This window comes from Salvia splendens, chromosome 5 (assembly GCF_004379255.2).
Source record: "Salvia splendens isolate huo1 chromosome 5, SspV2, whole genome shotgun sequence".
NCBI classification, from domain to species: Eukaryota; Viridiplantae; Streptophyta; class Magnoliopsida; order Lamiales; family Lamiaceae; genus Salvia; species Salvia splendens.
The window spans coordinates 39,281,230-39,295,025 of record NC_056036.1 but is presented as its reverse complement, the minus strand read 5'-3'; the positions used below and the strand labels follow the sequence as shown (position 1 = coordinate 39,295,025).

At 40.8% G+C, this 13,796-nt stretch overlaps 1 pseudogene; it reads left to right on the top strand.

The window, feature by feature from the left end:
* Positions 1-4,770: 4,770 nt before the first annotated feature.
* Positions 4,771-11,088, top strand: LOC121804262 (annotated as a pseudogene).
* Positions 11,089-13,796: the final 2,708 nt, after the last annotated feature.

Here is a 13,796-nt window from a genome sequence, read left to right as displayed (position 1 = left end):
ATGTAGTACAATCTTTAGTTTATGTTTATGAGTCATTGTTAATTGTTACTATTGATTATTTACAAGGATTCTTTGATACAAAAATTTTTGTTGGAATATTAAAATATAAACTTGATTTTGTAAATATCTAGATATTATGTAGAATTATCTAGAATTGAGAGTGAAAATATTTAGATATTTTGGTAGAATTAACTAGAGATAGAATTCTCTAGAATATAAATATTTAAAATATAAAAGAATTAAGTAGGAGAATATCTAGATATTTCTAATGAAATATCTAGATATTTTTAGTAGAGTTCCCTAGATTGTAGTAAAATATCTAGATTTTTATGGAGAAAAATCTAGATATAAAATATCAAAGAATCTATTAGAGAATTCTAGAATAGGAAATGAATGCTTATAAATATGGCATAGTTGTACCATTTTCATAAGTTGAACAAGTTGAGAAAATTTGAGAATAAAAGTGTTCCTTTGCTTTTCCACATAACCAACCTCTCCTAAATCATTTCCCACACATTTCACTCATTTTTCTCTCAAATATTTCCTCCAAACTAAATTACTCATCCAACATATATCTTATATATTCCAACAAAGTGGTACCAGAGCCATAAGTTCCTACCTGTAGTATGGCTAATTTGTCGTCGTTCCAAGTCCCCATGTTTAATAAGAGCAGTTTCGATAATTGGAGTATCAAGATGAAAGCGTTATTGGGATCCCACGACGTTTGGGAGATTATGGGGAGTGGCTACGAGGAGCTGCAAGACGAGACCGATCTATCCCAACAACAAAGGGATAGATTTCGAGATGCGAGAAAGAGAGACAAGAAGGCTCTCTATCGCATCTACTAAGCTCTAGGGGACGATGATTTCGAGAAGATCTCGAGTGCAAGCACCGCCTAAGAAGCGTGGAAGAAGCTCCAAATCTCGTGTGTTGGTGTGGAGCGAGTAAAGAAGGTATACCTCCAAACTTTAAGAGGGGAATTTGAATCTTTACATATGAAAGAGTCCGAATCAATTTCGGATTACTTTTCAAGAGTCTTGGTGGTTTCAAATCAAATGAAAATAAATGGTGAAAAATTGGAGGATGTTAGAATCATGGAGAAAATATTGCGTTCTCTAACCCCTAATTTTGAGCACATAGTAGTTACAATAAAAGAAACAAAAGATTTGGAGGAAATGACTATCGACCACTTATTGGGTTCGCTACAAGCATATGGGGAGAAACAAATAAGAAACAAGAAATTGTTGAGCAACTTTTAAAGTTGCAAGTAAGCCTGAAGGAGAAAGAAGGAAGTTCGAGCAATGGTGGTGGTCGACAAGGAAGAGGTCGCGGAAAAAGACAAGATCGTGGTCGTGGTCGTGGTCGGGGATATGCTCGTGGGCATGGACGAGGATACATTACACATAATGAAGAAAGAAAGGAGTTCCCAAATATGGGACGAGGAAGGAGATTGCCATAGTCGAGGTACGATAAAATGTTATAATTGTCATAGATATGGAACTAAAGTGTTATAATTGTCATAGATATGGGCACTACGCTTCCGAGTGCAGTGATACAAAATCAAAAGTTGAAGAGAAGGCCAATTACGTGGAGAATACGAATGAAGAAAATGGATGTGTCCTTCTAGCTTATAAGGGAGAAGCTGGAAGAAAAGATGATATGTGGTACCTCGACACAGGAGCGAGAAACCATATGTGAGGGAATAGAAGCATGTTCGTGGAGCTTGATGAATCAGTATGTGGTAATGGCTCTTTTGGTGATGAATATAAAATTCCAGTTAAAGGAAAAGGCAAGATTATAATTCGTTTGAAGAATGGAGCTCATGATTTTATTTCTAACGTATATTATGTGCCCAATATGAGAAACAATATACTGAGTCTTGGAAAACTCTTAGAGAAAGGTTATAACATTCACATGAAAAATTATAGCTTTTCAATAAGAGATGGCAAAAATGATTTAATCGCCAAGGTGCCAATGTCCAAGAATAGAATGTTTTTATTAAATGTCTAAAATGATGTGGTGAAGTGTCTTCAAGCATGTTATAAAGATAAGTCTTGGCTATGGCATCTTCGATTTGGGCACATGAATTTTGATAGCTTAAAATTGCTATCAAATAAAGAAATGGTACGAGGATTACCACCCATCGAGCACCTCGATCAACTCTGTGAAGGATGCTTAGTTGGGAAGCACTTCCGAAAGTCGTTCCCAAAGGAGTCGAGTTCGAGAGCTCTGAAGCCATTGGAGTTAATCCATGCAGATGTGCGTGGACCAATCAAGCTAACCTCTGTCGGTAAAAATAATTATTTCCTACTTTTCATCGATGATTTTTCAAGGAAAACGTGGGTATACTTCATGAAGCTGAAATAAGAAGCATTTGACGCCTTCAAGAAGTTCAAGGTTGCCGTCAAGAAAGAAAGCGGTCTACAAATCAAAGCAATGAGGACCGACTGAGGTGAAGAATTCACATCAAGGGAGTTTCTGGAATTTTGCAAAGAAAGCGGAATTCGGCGGCTACTAACAGTTCCGAGGTCCCCCAGCAGAATGGAGTGGCTGAACGAAAGAACAGGACCATCGTTGAGATGACTCGAAGCATGCTAAAGACGAAGAATTTGGCGAAAGAGCTTTGGGCAGAAGCAGTGGTGTGCGTTGTATACCTGTCTAACCGGTCTCCAACAAAAAGTGTGTGGGGAATGTGATACAAACGGGAAGTCCAAGGGCCCGGGCTGACCCGACCACGACTCCCCTTAAGCTGCCCGGAAGGCCCGTCACGAGATCAATGAGACAAAGACTTCGGGAAGGCGTTTCAAACTTCATTAGGAGGGGAATGGAGGAGGCAGATGGAATGCTCGGTCGGGCGAATCCACACCTCCAAAACGCCCGACCGGGCGTTTGTGCGCTGAGCATCGTCCACAGTCCAGAAAGTTCGCCCGACCGGGCGATTTCACCATCCCAGAATGCCCGACCGGGCGTTTGAAGAAGCAGCGCCGAATCCAGAAAGTTCGCCCGACCGGGCGATTTCACTTTCCCAAAACGCCCGGCCGGGCGATTCAACTTTTACATCCGTTTTTCCTTGTTTTTTAGCCCTTTTCTTGGGTTTCCAACCCTAACTATAAATATCCTTTTTGTAAGACTTTAAGGGCAGACTTTGATGAATGTTATTATGAAGACTCCTTTGAGAGCATCTCCCATGTGAGATTTCTATCCAAATTCCTACATTGTAGGTTGCTTGTTTTATGTTCATTTGGCTAAATCAAGTATATGTATGCATTTATGGTTGTGTAGTCATGAATGTGGAGCCAATGGAGTATTTGCTTTGGGTGAAAGTAGCCTAGGGTTGCCCACATCTTTTTGTGGGAGGTCATAGGTCCTCAAAGAGGATTCCTCCTTCTTTACACTTTCTTCTCACCTTTTTTCTCTCCATCCAAAATCATTTTGAGTTTAGTTTTTGGAGGCTAGGCTCTTTATCTTTACTTTATCTTTGAAAACACAAAAAAAGTGAGATCAAACACCGCTTTGGGTATTTCTTGGGCACATGGAAGGTTTCCCTCACAAGGAACCTTATCATTTGGTATCTAGAGCCTAGGTGCCTACCAAGTGTTTGATTTTAAACCTCTATGAAATTTCATTTTCCTTGTTTTTCCTTATTTCTTTTGTTTTAGCCTTTGCTTGTTTATTGGTCAATTATTGTAGGATTGAGCTGATTTTTGGTGTGCATGAACCTTGAGATATGAACTATTTTCCTGAAAAATCTCAGCCCAAAATTCCATCATTTGATAGGTCAAATTAATGTGTGAAGTTGCTGCCCTGTTTTGTGCCCTAGTTTGACAGATTTGGGGAAAACGTAAAATCGAGGGTACTCTTGATAACCTGCTATATTGGGGATATTTTTCCCTCATTCTAAACCCTTTAATCTTGTTATCTACTAAGTTTCATCAATTTTGGGGTTGGGTAGCCATATCAAAAAAATTCATAAAGATCAGCCAAGAGTTACATAAATTTTCAGCTCAACTAAGTTTGTTTGTTAGCTTCCTTAGGCATTGAACCTTACTTTCACATGCTTTATTGGCTTTACTTGCTTGGTTATATTGCCTATGTGTATACCTTGATTGATTTGTCTTAGCACTTGCATTTTGGAAGTTGGATATTGAGAGTGAGTGAACCTAGCCCTCACTATATTCTAAGCCTTTTTCCGAGTGACATTGGTGAGTGAATTGGGGGTGGGATTACCAATTGGGAAGTGAGTTCTTACTAAAATCTCCCCTTCTTGTGTGTGTGAGTGTGGATTTTACTAACCCTTAGGACTAGATCCTAGTTTATTTTTATTTCTTATTGTAGGTACCATTGTGAATGCCACCTCGTACTAGATCCACCACGATGGGGGATCCGCAACCGGGTGCGAGCACGAGTCTTAGTGTGGCGGGGGATGAGTTGAAAAACTTGATGGAAAAAATTATGACGGATTTGAGGGATCTAAAAGAAGGCCAAACCACAATGCATGTCACTCAAGATGCTATGTTCGGGGATTTGAAGGAACTCAAGGTGAACCAAGCATCCATCCATGAAAACCAAACTTTTCTCCACGACGAGCTCAACGCTTTGAAGGCCGTGCGACTATCAAGGTCAAACACCCCTAGGAGCAATCACACACATCATGATGCCTCCGAGGGGAGTAATGGAGAGGAAGAGCCATATGGTTGGTACGATCATGGGGGGCGTGGGGGACAAGGAGGAGGACGGAATGGGAATAGGAATGGTAGGTTCGGGAACATAATGGGCGGAAAAGGGAATGAAAACATGGGGCACCATGGGTGGAATGGTAGGCATGGAAGATATAGAAACTATGAGGAGGAGATGGAGCCGCGGTATGATGATCCCACCAAGTCTATCAAGCACACATTTTCCGAGTTCCACGGCAAGTTTGATCCCGAGGCCTACTTGGAATGGGAGTCACAAATGAGCAAAATTTTCTCACTCCATAACTTTTCAGAAGGTGATAAGGTGAAGGTGGCAATAGCCGAGTTTCGTGGCAATGCGGATACATGGTGGAATGATACGATGAGGAGGAGAAGGATGGTTAGGGGAGGGGAAGTGGGTTCGTGGGCGGAGTTGTGTGAGCTCATGAGGACTACCTTTGTACCAAAGTCCTATTTCCTCCGACTTCGAGGGGAGTTTCAAGATTTGAAGCAAGGGACGAAGAGCGTAATGGAGTACTACTATGAACTCCTATCATTGATGAGCAAGGTAGGGGTGGAGGAGCGAGAAGAGGCGACTCAAGATCGATTTATCCATGGCCTTAACATCAACTTGAAGCACAAGGTGCAAGTGGAGGCATTGAGGGGAATTTCCTTGGATGAGGTGATTGGGTTTGCCGACACTTTTGAGAGGCAAAGTAAGGAGTTGGTTTCTAGCCGGGCTAAATGGGCGTCTAGCCAAACCGGAGGGACGGGGACTAGCAAGTGGAGTGCTCCCGGCAAGAAGGTGGAAAACATGGCCAATCCAAACACGCAAGGGAGGCCGATCGCGAAGGCTTTACCGGGTACTCAACCTATTAAAGCTATAGCCCCTATGGAAGACAAGAAGGTTCAATGTTTCAAGTGCAAGGGGTATGGCCATTATGCACGCGAGTGCCCAAACCAACGGGTAATGGTTATCGGGCAAGATGGTAGCGTGTATAGTGAGGAAGATGAAGAAGATGGGGAGGGTGTGGGCACTAAAGAAGTGAGCCCGGACACCGACATAGCTTTTTCTAGTGGCGAAGAAGAAGATACACCCTTAAGGGCTATGGTTGTACTCCGAATGCTCAATGTACAACCCAACCTTGAGGAACATAAGGAGCAAAGGTGCAACATCTTTCATATGAAGTGTAAGGTGAAGTCCAAGACGTGCTTGGTCATCATAGATGGAGGGAGTTGTACAAATGTGGTGTGTGACCGGTTGGTGGCCAAGTTGGGATTGAAGGTACTTAAACACCCAAACCCCTACAAATTGCAATGGTTAGGGGACTCCGGAGAGTTGAGGGTGAAGGCTCAATGCAAAGTTCCATTGAAGATTGGAGAAGTTGAGGAAGAAATCCTATGTGATATCATTCCTATGACGGCATGTCATGTTTTGCTAGGGAGGCCATGGGAGTTTGATAGAAGGGCCTACAAAAATGGCTTCATGAATGAGTATTTCTACATGCTCAACGGGTTGAAGGTTCGTTTGAAGCCATTGCTACCTAGTGCCGTGTTTGAGGCTAGCCAACATCTACAAAAGGAAAGAGAGAGAGATAGGGAAAAAAGGCTAGTAGAAGAATGTGAGCTAAAAAAGCCAAGTGAGAGTGGGGGTGGTGAGAGAAAAATAAAAGCGCCCAAAGGAGAGCACCCACAACCAAGAGGGGGAAATGAATGTTTGATAGCTAGTAAAACCGACCTTGGGTGGGCACTAAACAATCACCTCTCCGTTCTCCTCGTGGTCCGTAAGGATTTGTGCTTAGCTACTAACCTTGACCCGTATCATTTGATTGTCCAAAGTGTGTTGCAGGAATTTGAAGATGTATTCCCGGAAGAACTCCCGAGTGAACTCCCTCCCATGAGGGGGATCGAGCATCAAATTGACCTTTTGCCGGGATCATCACTCCCAAACCGGGCCGCATACAAGGCGAACCCCAAGGAGACACAAGAGCTACAAAGGCAAGTCGAGGAACTCCTTGCCAAAGGTCTAATTCGTGAATCTCTATCTCCTTGTGCCGTACCCGTCATTCTTGTACCTAAGAAGGACGGAAGTTGGAGGATGTGTGTAGATTGTAGGGCTATTAACAAAATCACCATCAAATATAGACACCCTAAACCTAGGTTAGACGACATGTTAGAGGATCTTTATGGCTCTATATGTTTCTCTAAAATTGATTTGGCTAGTGGATATCACCAAATTCGCATGAAAGAGTGAGATGAATGGAAAACCGCTTTCAAAACCAAATTTGGCTTATATGAATGGCTTGTGATGCCTTTTGGTTTAACTAATGCCCCTTCTACATTCATGCGTTTGATGAATCATGTACTTCGTCCTTTTATTGGGAAATTTGTGGTGGTATATTTTGATGATATCTTGATTTATAGTCGTAGTGTTGAAGAGCATGCTAGTCATCTTATGAATGTGCTTGAAGTGTTGAGAATGCATACTTTATATGCCAAGTTGCCTAAATGCACTTTTTGTGTTGAGGAAGTTGTGTTTCTTGGTTTTGTTGTGGGAAAGGAAGGAGTGCGGGTAGATGAGGAAAAGGTGAAAGCCATTAGGGAATGGCCAACACCTAGGAATGTGAGTGAGGTTAGGTCCTTTCATGGCCTTGCTAGCTTCTATAGGAGGTTTGTTAGGGATTTTTCCACAAAAGCTTCACCCTTGAACCACCTTGTCAAAAAAATGTTGAGTTTAAGTGGGGGGAGGAGCAAGAGAGAGCGTTTAGTACTTTGAAAAATGACCTCACGCATGCTCCCTTACTAGCACTCCCTAATTTTGATAAAACTTTTGAACTTGAGTGTGATGCAAGTGGTGTGGGGATCGGGGGAGTTCTCATGCAAGAGGGTAAGCTCATAGCTTACTTCTCGGAAAAACTAAATCAAGCCCAATTGAACTACCCCACATACGACAAGGAGTTGTATGCTATAGTCCGTTGCCTTGAGAATTGGCAACACTACTTGATGCACAAGGAGTTTGTGATACACACGGATCATGAGTCTATTAAGTTCTTAGGAGGTCAACATAAACTTGATAAAAGGCATGCTAAATGGAGTGTTTTCCTAGAGACTTTTCCCTATGTCATTAGGTACAAGAAGGGAAAGGACAATGTGGTTGCCGATGCTCTTTCTAGGAAGCCTTTTGAGACCTTGCATGATGGCACTTTACTTGTGAGTGATACCGTGTGTTTGAGTAAGCGTGTGCTTACTATGTGTGCCTCCAAATATGTTGGATTTGAGTTTATTAAAGACCTTTATGAGCATGATCATGACTTTTCTTCTATTTACGGAGCTTGTGAAAAAGGTGCTTTTGATAAATACTATAAGTTGGATGGCTATCTTTTTAGAGAGAATAGGTTGTGCATACCTTCATGCTCTTTGAGAAACTTGTTGATTAAGGAGGCTCACCTAGGGGGCCTAATGGATCATTTTGGGTTGCTTAAAACTTTTGACATACTAAGTGAGCATTTCTTTTGGCCTTGCATGAAGAAGCATGTTGAAAAGTTTTGTAGTAGTTGCTTAGAGTGTAGGCAAGCCAAGTCTAAATCTAACAATTATGGTCTTTACACCCCTTTGCCTACTCCTACACATCCTTGGGTAGACTTGTCCATGGACTTTGTTCTAGGTCTCCCAATGTCTCCTCGGAAAAATGATAGCATCTTTGTGGTGGTGGATAGGTTTTCCAAAATGGCTCACTTCATTCCATGTCGGAAGACAAGTGATGCCAAATTCATTGCTAGTTTATTTTTCAAGGAGGTTGTAAGAATCCATGAGGTCCCGAGAACTATTGTAAGTGATAGAGACGTCAAATTTTTGAGTTTCTTTTGGAAAACGCTTTGGGGTAGGATGGGCACCAAACTTCTTTTCTCTACCACCGCACATCCCCAAACGGATGGTCAAACGGAAGTTGTAAACCGCTCATTGGGAACTCTTCTCCGTGCCTTGGTTTTTGAAAATAAAACTTCTTGGGAAGAATGTTTGCCTATAGCCGAATTTGCTTATAATAGGACCATACATTCCACCACCCAACAATCCCCTTTTGAGGTTGTCTATGGTTTCAATCCACTCACCCCGTTGGACTTGTCCACGGCCGATTTGCCTTTGTCTTATATGGTTGATGTAGGTGGGATGAAGAAGGCCAAGTTTGTACAAGACGTGCACACTCGAGTGCAAGAACGAATCCGCAAGATGGGGGAACAAGTAGCTCAAAGGGTGAACAAAGGGCGAAAGAAAATGTTGTTCAACCCCGGAGATTGGGTGTGGGTACACTTTCAGAAAATACGTTTTCCCGACAAAGCAAGATCCAAGCTTGCCCCGCGAGGGGATGGCCCATTTATGGTTCTAGAGCGTGTGAACGACAATGCCTACATCATTGATCTTCCCGGTGAGTATAACGTGAGTTGTACTTTTAATGTGGCTGACTTGAGCCCGTTTGATTTTGTAGGGGACGACCCAGATTTGAGGACAAATCCTTCTCAAGAGGGAGAGGATGATACAAACGGGAAGTCCAAGGCCCGGGCTGACCCGACCACGACTCCCCTTAAGCTGCCCGGAAGGCCCGTCACGAGATCAATGAGACAAAGGCTTCGGGAAGGCGTTTCAAACTTCATTAGGAGGGGAATGGAGGAGGCAGATGGAATGCCCGGTCGGGCGAATCCACACCTCCAAAACGCCCGACCGGGCGTTTGTGCGCTGAGCATCGTCCACAGTCCAGAAAGTTCGCCCGACCGGGCGATTTCACCATCCCAGAACGCCCGACCAGGCGTTTGAAGAAGCAGCGCCGAATCCAGAAAGTTCGCCCGACCGGGCGATTTCACTTTCCCAAAACGCCCGGCCGGGCGATTCAACTTTTACATCCGTTTTTCCTTGTTTTTTAGCCCTTTTCTTGGGTTTCCAACCCTAACTATAAATATCCTTTTTGTAAGACTTTAAGGGCAGACTTTGATGAATGTTATTATGAAGACTCCTTTGAGAGCATCTCCCATGTGAGATTTCTATCCAAATTCCTACATTGTAGGTTGCTTGTTTTATGTTCATTTGGCTAAATCAAGTATAGGTATGCATTTATGGTTGTGTAGTCATGAATGTGGAGCCAATGGAGTATTTGCTTTGGGTGAAAGTAGCCTAGGGTTGCCCACATCTTTTTGTGGGAGGTCATAGGTCCTCAAAGAGGATTCCTCCTTCTTTACACTTTCTTCTCACCTTCTTTCTCTCCATCCAAAATCATTTTGAGTTTAGTTTTTGGAGGCTAGGCTCTTTATCTTTACTTTATCTTTGAAAACACAAAAAAAGTGAGATCAAACACCGCTTTGGGTATTTCTTGGGCACATGGAAGGTTTCCCTCACAAGGAACCTTATCAGAATGACTCCTCAAGAAGCTCGGAGCGGAAGAAAACCAGGGATCGCCCACTTGAGAGTGTTCGGGAGCAAAGCCTATACACATGTACCAAACCAGACGAGGAGTAAACTTGATGACAAAAGCAAGCCACTAATCTTAATCGAGTACGACTCTAACACTAAAGGCTATAAGTTATATGATCCAACTTCGCAGAAAACCATGATTTACCGAGACGTGGAGTTCGATGAAGAAGGAGTATGGGATTTTAGCTCGAACACTGACTTCACCTTCATACCTACGTTTGGAGATCAAAGAATAGGCGAGCAGACGGGAGATGAGCAACAAGAACAAACAACTCCACCTACATCTCCTACATCAGCTGTCAGAAGCACACCACCATCTTTTCTTAATGAAAGAGCCATAGAACGCACACGAAGTTTGGATCGAGTGTATGAAGACACCGAAAGGGTAGAAGATCTCACCTTATTTTTCCTATTTGCTGATTGTGAACCAGTTAGCTTTGAGGAAGCTACAACAAGTGAAAATTGGCGAGTCACGATGGATGAAGAGATCAAAGCCATAGAGAAGAATGACACGTGGGAGCTGGTGACACTACCAAAGGGACACAAGGCCATTGGAGTTAAGTGGGTGTGTAAAATTAAGAAGAATTCCAACGGTGAAGTTGAAAGATATAAAGCTAGACTCGTAGCAAAATGATATAGCCAAAGAACTGGAATCGACTATGACGAGGTATTTGCTCATGTAGCTCGCTTAGAAACTATTATATTAATACTCTCTCTTGCAGCCAAAAATAGATGGAAGATTTATCAAATGGATGTGAAGTCGGCTTTCTTGAATGGATTTCTTGATAAAGAAGTCTACATCAAACAACCTGATGGTTATGTGGTGAATGGCCAAGAAGATAAAGTTTTGAAGTTGAAGAAAGCCTTGTATGGGCTAAAGCAAGCACCAAGGGCGTGGAATAACAGAATCGACAAGTATCTTGAAGATAACGGTTTTCACCAAATGCCCACATGAGCATGCGCTCTATGTGAAAAGTAAAGGAAATGATATCTTAATAGTGTGCTTGTATGTGGATGATATCATTTTCACATGAAACAATCCAAGCATGTTCGAGGAATTCAAGAAGGTCATGACTGAAGAATTCGAGATGACAGACATCGGGCTGATGGCATACTACCTCGGAGTGGAAGTAAAGCAACGTGAAGATGGAGTATTCATTACACAAGAACACTACGCAAAGGAGATCCTGAAGAAGTTCAAAATGGAGGATTGCAAACCAATCAACACACCGGTGGAATGCGAGGTCAAGCTTTCAAAGAATGATAAAGAGGAAAAGGTGGATCCGACACTGTACACGAGCTTGGTTGGAAGCCTACGGTACTTAACTTGCACAAGGCCGAATATATTGTATGCTATATGGCTCGTAAGTCGCTACATGGAGAATTCAACCAATACTCACTTCAAGGCAGCGAAGAGAATACTTAGATATCTCAAAGAGTACAAGTGGATATGTGTTCTACATGGGAGACACTGCTTTCACTTGGATGTCTAAGAAGCAGCTCATTGTCACATTATCAAACTGCGAAGCCGAATATGTAGCTGTCACCTTTAGTGTTTGTCATGTAATTTGGCTCAGGAGTTTATTATCGGAGCTCGGGTGGCCACAAAAGGAGCCAACAACTATTTGTGTGGATAACAAGTCGGCCATTGCGCAATCTAAAAATCCAGTGTTCCACAATCAAAGTAAGCACATCGACACCCGCTATCACTACATCAGAGAATGTGTTGCAAATCAGGAGATTCAAGTCGAGTATGTGAAATCGCAAGATCAAGTTGCCGATATTTTCACAAAGCACCTCAAGTACGAATACTTTATCAAGATCAAGATGCTGCTCGAAATGACAAATAAAGTTTAAGGGGGGATGTTGGAATATTAAAATATAAACTTGATTTTGTAAATATCTAGATATTAAGTAGAATTATCTAGAATTGAGGGTGAAAATATCTAGATATTTTGGTAGAATTAACTAGAGATAGAATTCTCTAGAATATAGATATTTAAAATACAAAAGAATTAAGTATGAGAATATGTAGATGTTTTAGTAGAAATATCTAAATATTTTTAGTAGAGTTCCTTAGAATGTAGTAAAATATCTAGATTTTTATGGAGAGAAATCTAGATATAAAATATTAAAGAATCTAGTAGAGAATTTTAGAAAAGGAAATGAATTGCCTATAAATATGGCATAGTTGTACATTTTCATAAGTTGAACAAGTTGAACAAATTTGAGAATAAAAGTGTTCCTTTTCTTTTCCACATAACCAACCTCTCCTAAATCATTTCCCACATATTTCACCCATTCTCCTCTCAAATATTTCCTCCAAACTAAATTACTCGTCCAACATATATATCTTATACATATTCCAACAATTTCAAGATAAAATAATACTAAATTTGTTTAGGTAAAAATAGAGGGCAAAGCCCGAATACAAAGAAAAAATCAACGAATATATATGTCATGCAGCATCCAGCTATAGAGCCCCGACGGAGGGACCTCGAGTTCATGAACACTATAGGATAAGAATAAGCATAATGCAATAAAAAATCAGCAGCAAAGTTCCCTTCTCGATGCACATGTTGCAGAACCACAAAATTGAAATCCTGGAGTAACCCACGTACCCTCTTCATTATAGAGCGACAATTGATAGAAGTTTCAGAGTGTCCCAATATTACTTTCCACCTCCAACTTACGGATACCTAGACTTGGCCAAAAGTAGGTTGTGATACAAGCACCGAATCTCTACTGCTAGAATAGAATAAACTTCAATGTTAACAATAAAGTCATACCTCCATAATCCTGCTACGTCTCTAATCAGGCCTCCCCCAAAGGCACAACCCAACTCATTCTTTAAGGAGGCATCAATATTCAATTTTAAATGATCAAGCGCTAGAGTTCGCCAACCCATATATTCCATATTTTAAAATAGTGAATATATTTAGTAGTAAGAAATAAAGAAACGCTACTAAACATAAAGAATGAAGGAAAATTATATTATAAACTAAATAAATATATGTAGATATTTTTTATAATAAAAATGTAAAAAAAGAATATTGAATATATGTAGTAGAATATGAAGAAATGACATTAAACATTAAAATGAATGGATGAATGAATGAATTAAACATAATATTAAAATATATATAATTATATTTTTATAATATGAATAAGAAAAAAAGAATAATTTTACACATGTAAAATGAATGAATGCAAAAGAAAGTGATACGACACATGCTATGATATAACGAAATGATTTTGAAAATGCGTGTGAATCAGCCAAATCAATTAACTTTTCTCTTGGAATTGAGATGCCAGATAAACCAACTGCGCTAAACTTAGTAATTATTTAGTTTTGATAAATATTAGTAATAGTACTATATAGTTAGATAAAAGTGAAATTACTAGGAAACTAGGAGTTCATGTCCTTCATGCTCTAGATCACAACTAGGACTCGTTGGTCTATCTTCATTCTTCACATTTATTTCTTCTCGTTTTTTTTTAATCACACCTTTTCCTCCTCTTAAAACATGACGTTTCACGGTTTAATTTTCAATTATTTGGATCGTGAACTTCTCAAATAATGTGAAGCTAATTAGTAGTAGTAGTAGTATTTAATCGGCATTCCATCAAAATACAAGAATATTCACTCAAGTACAATTTGAC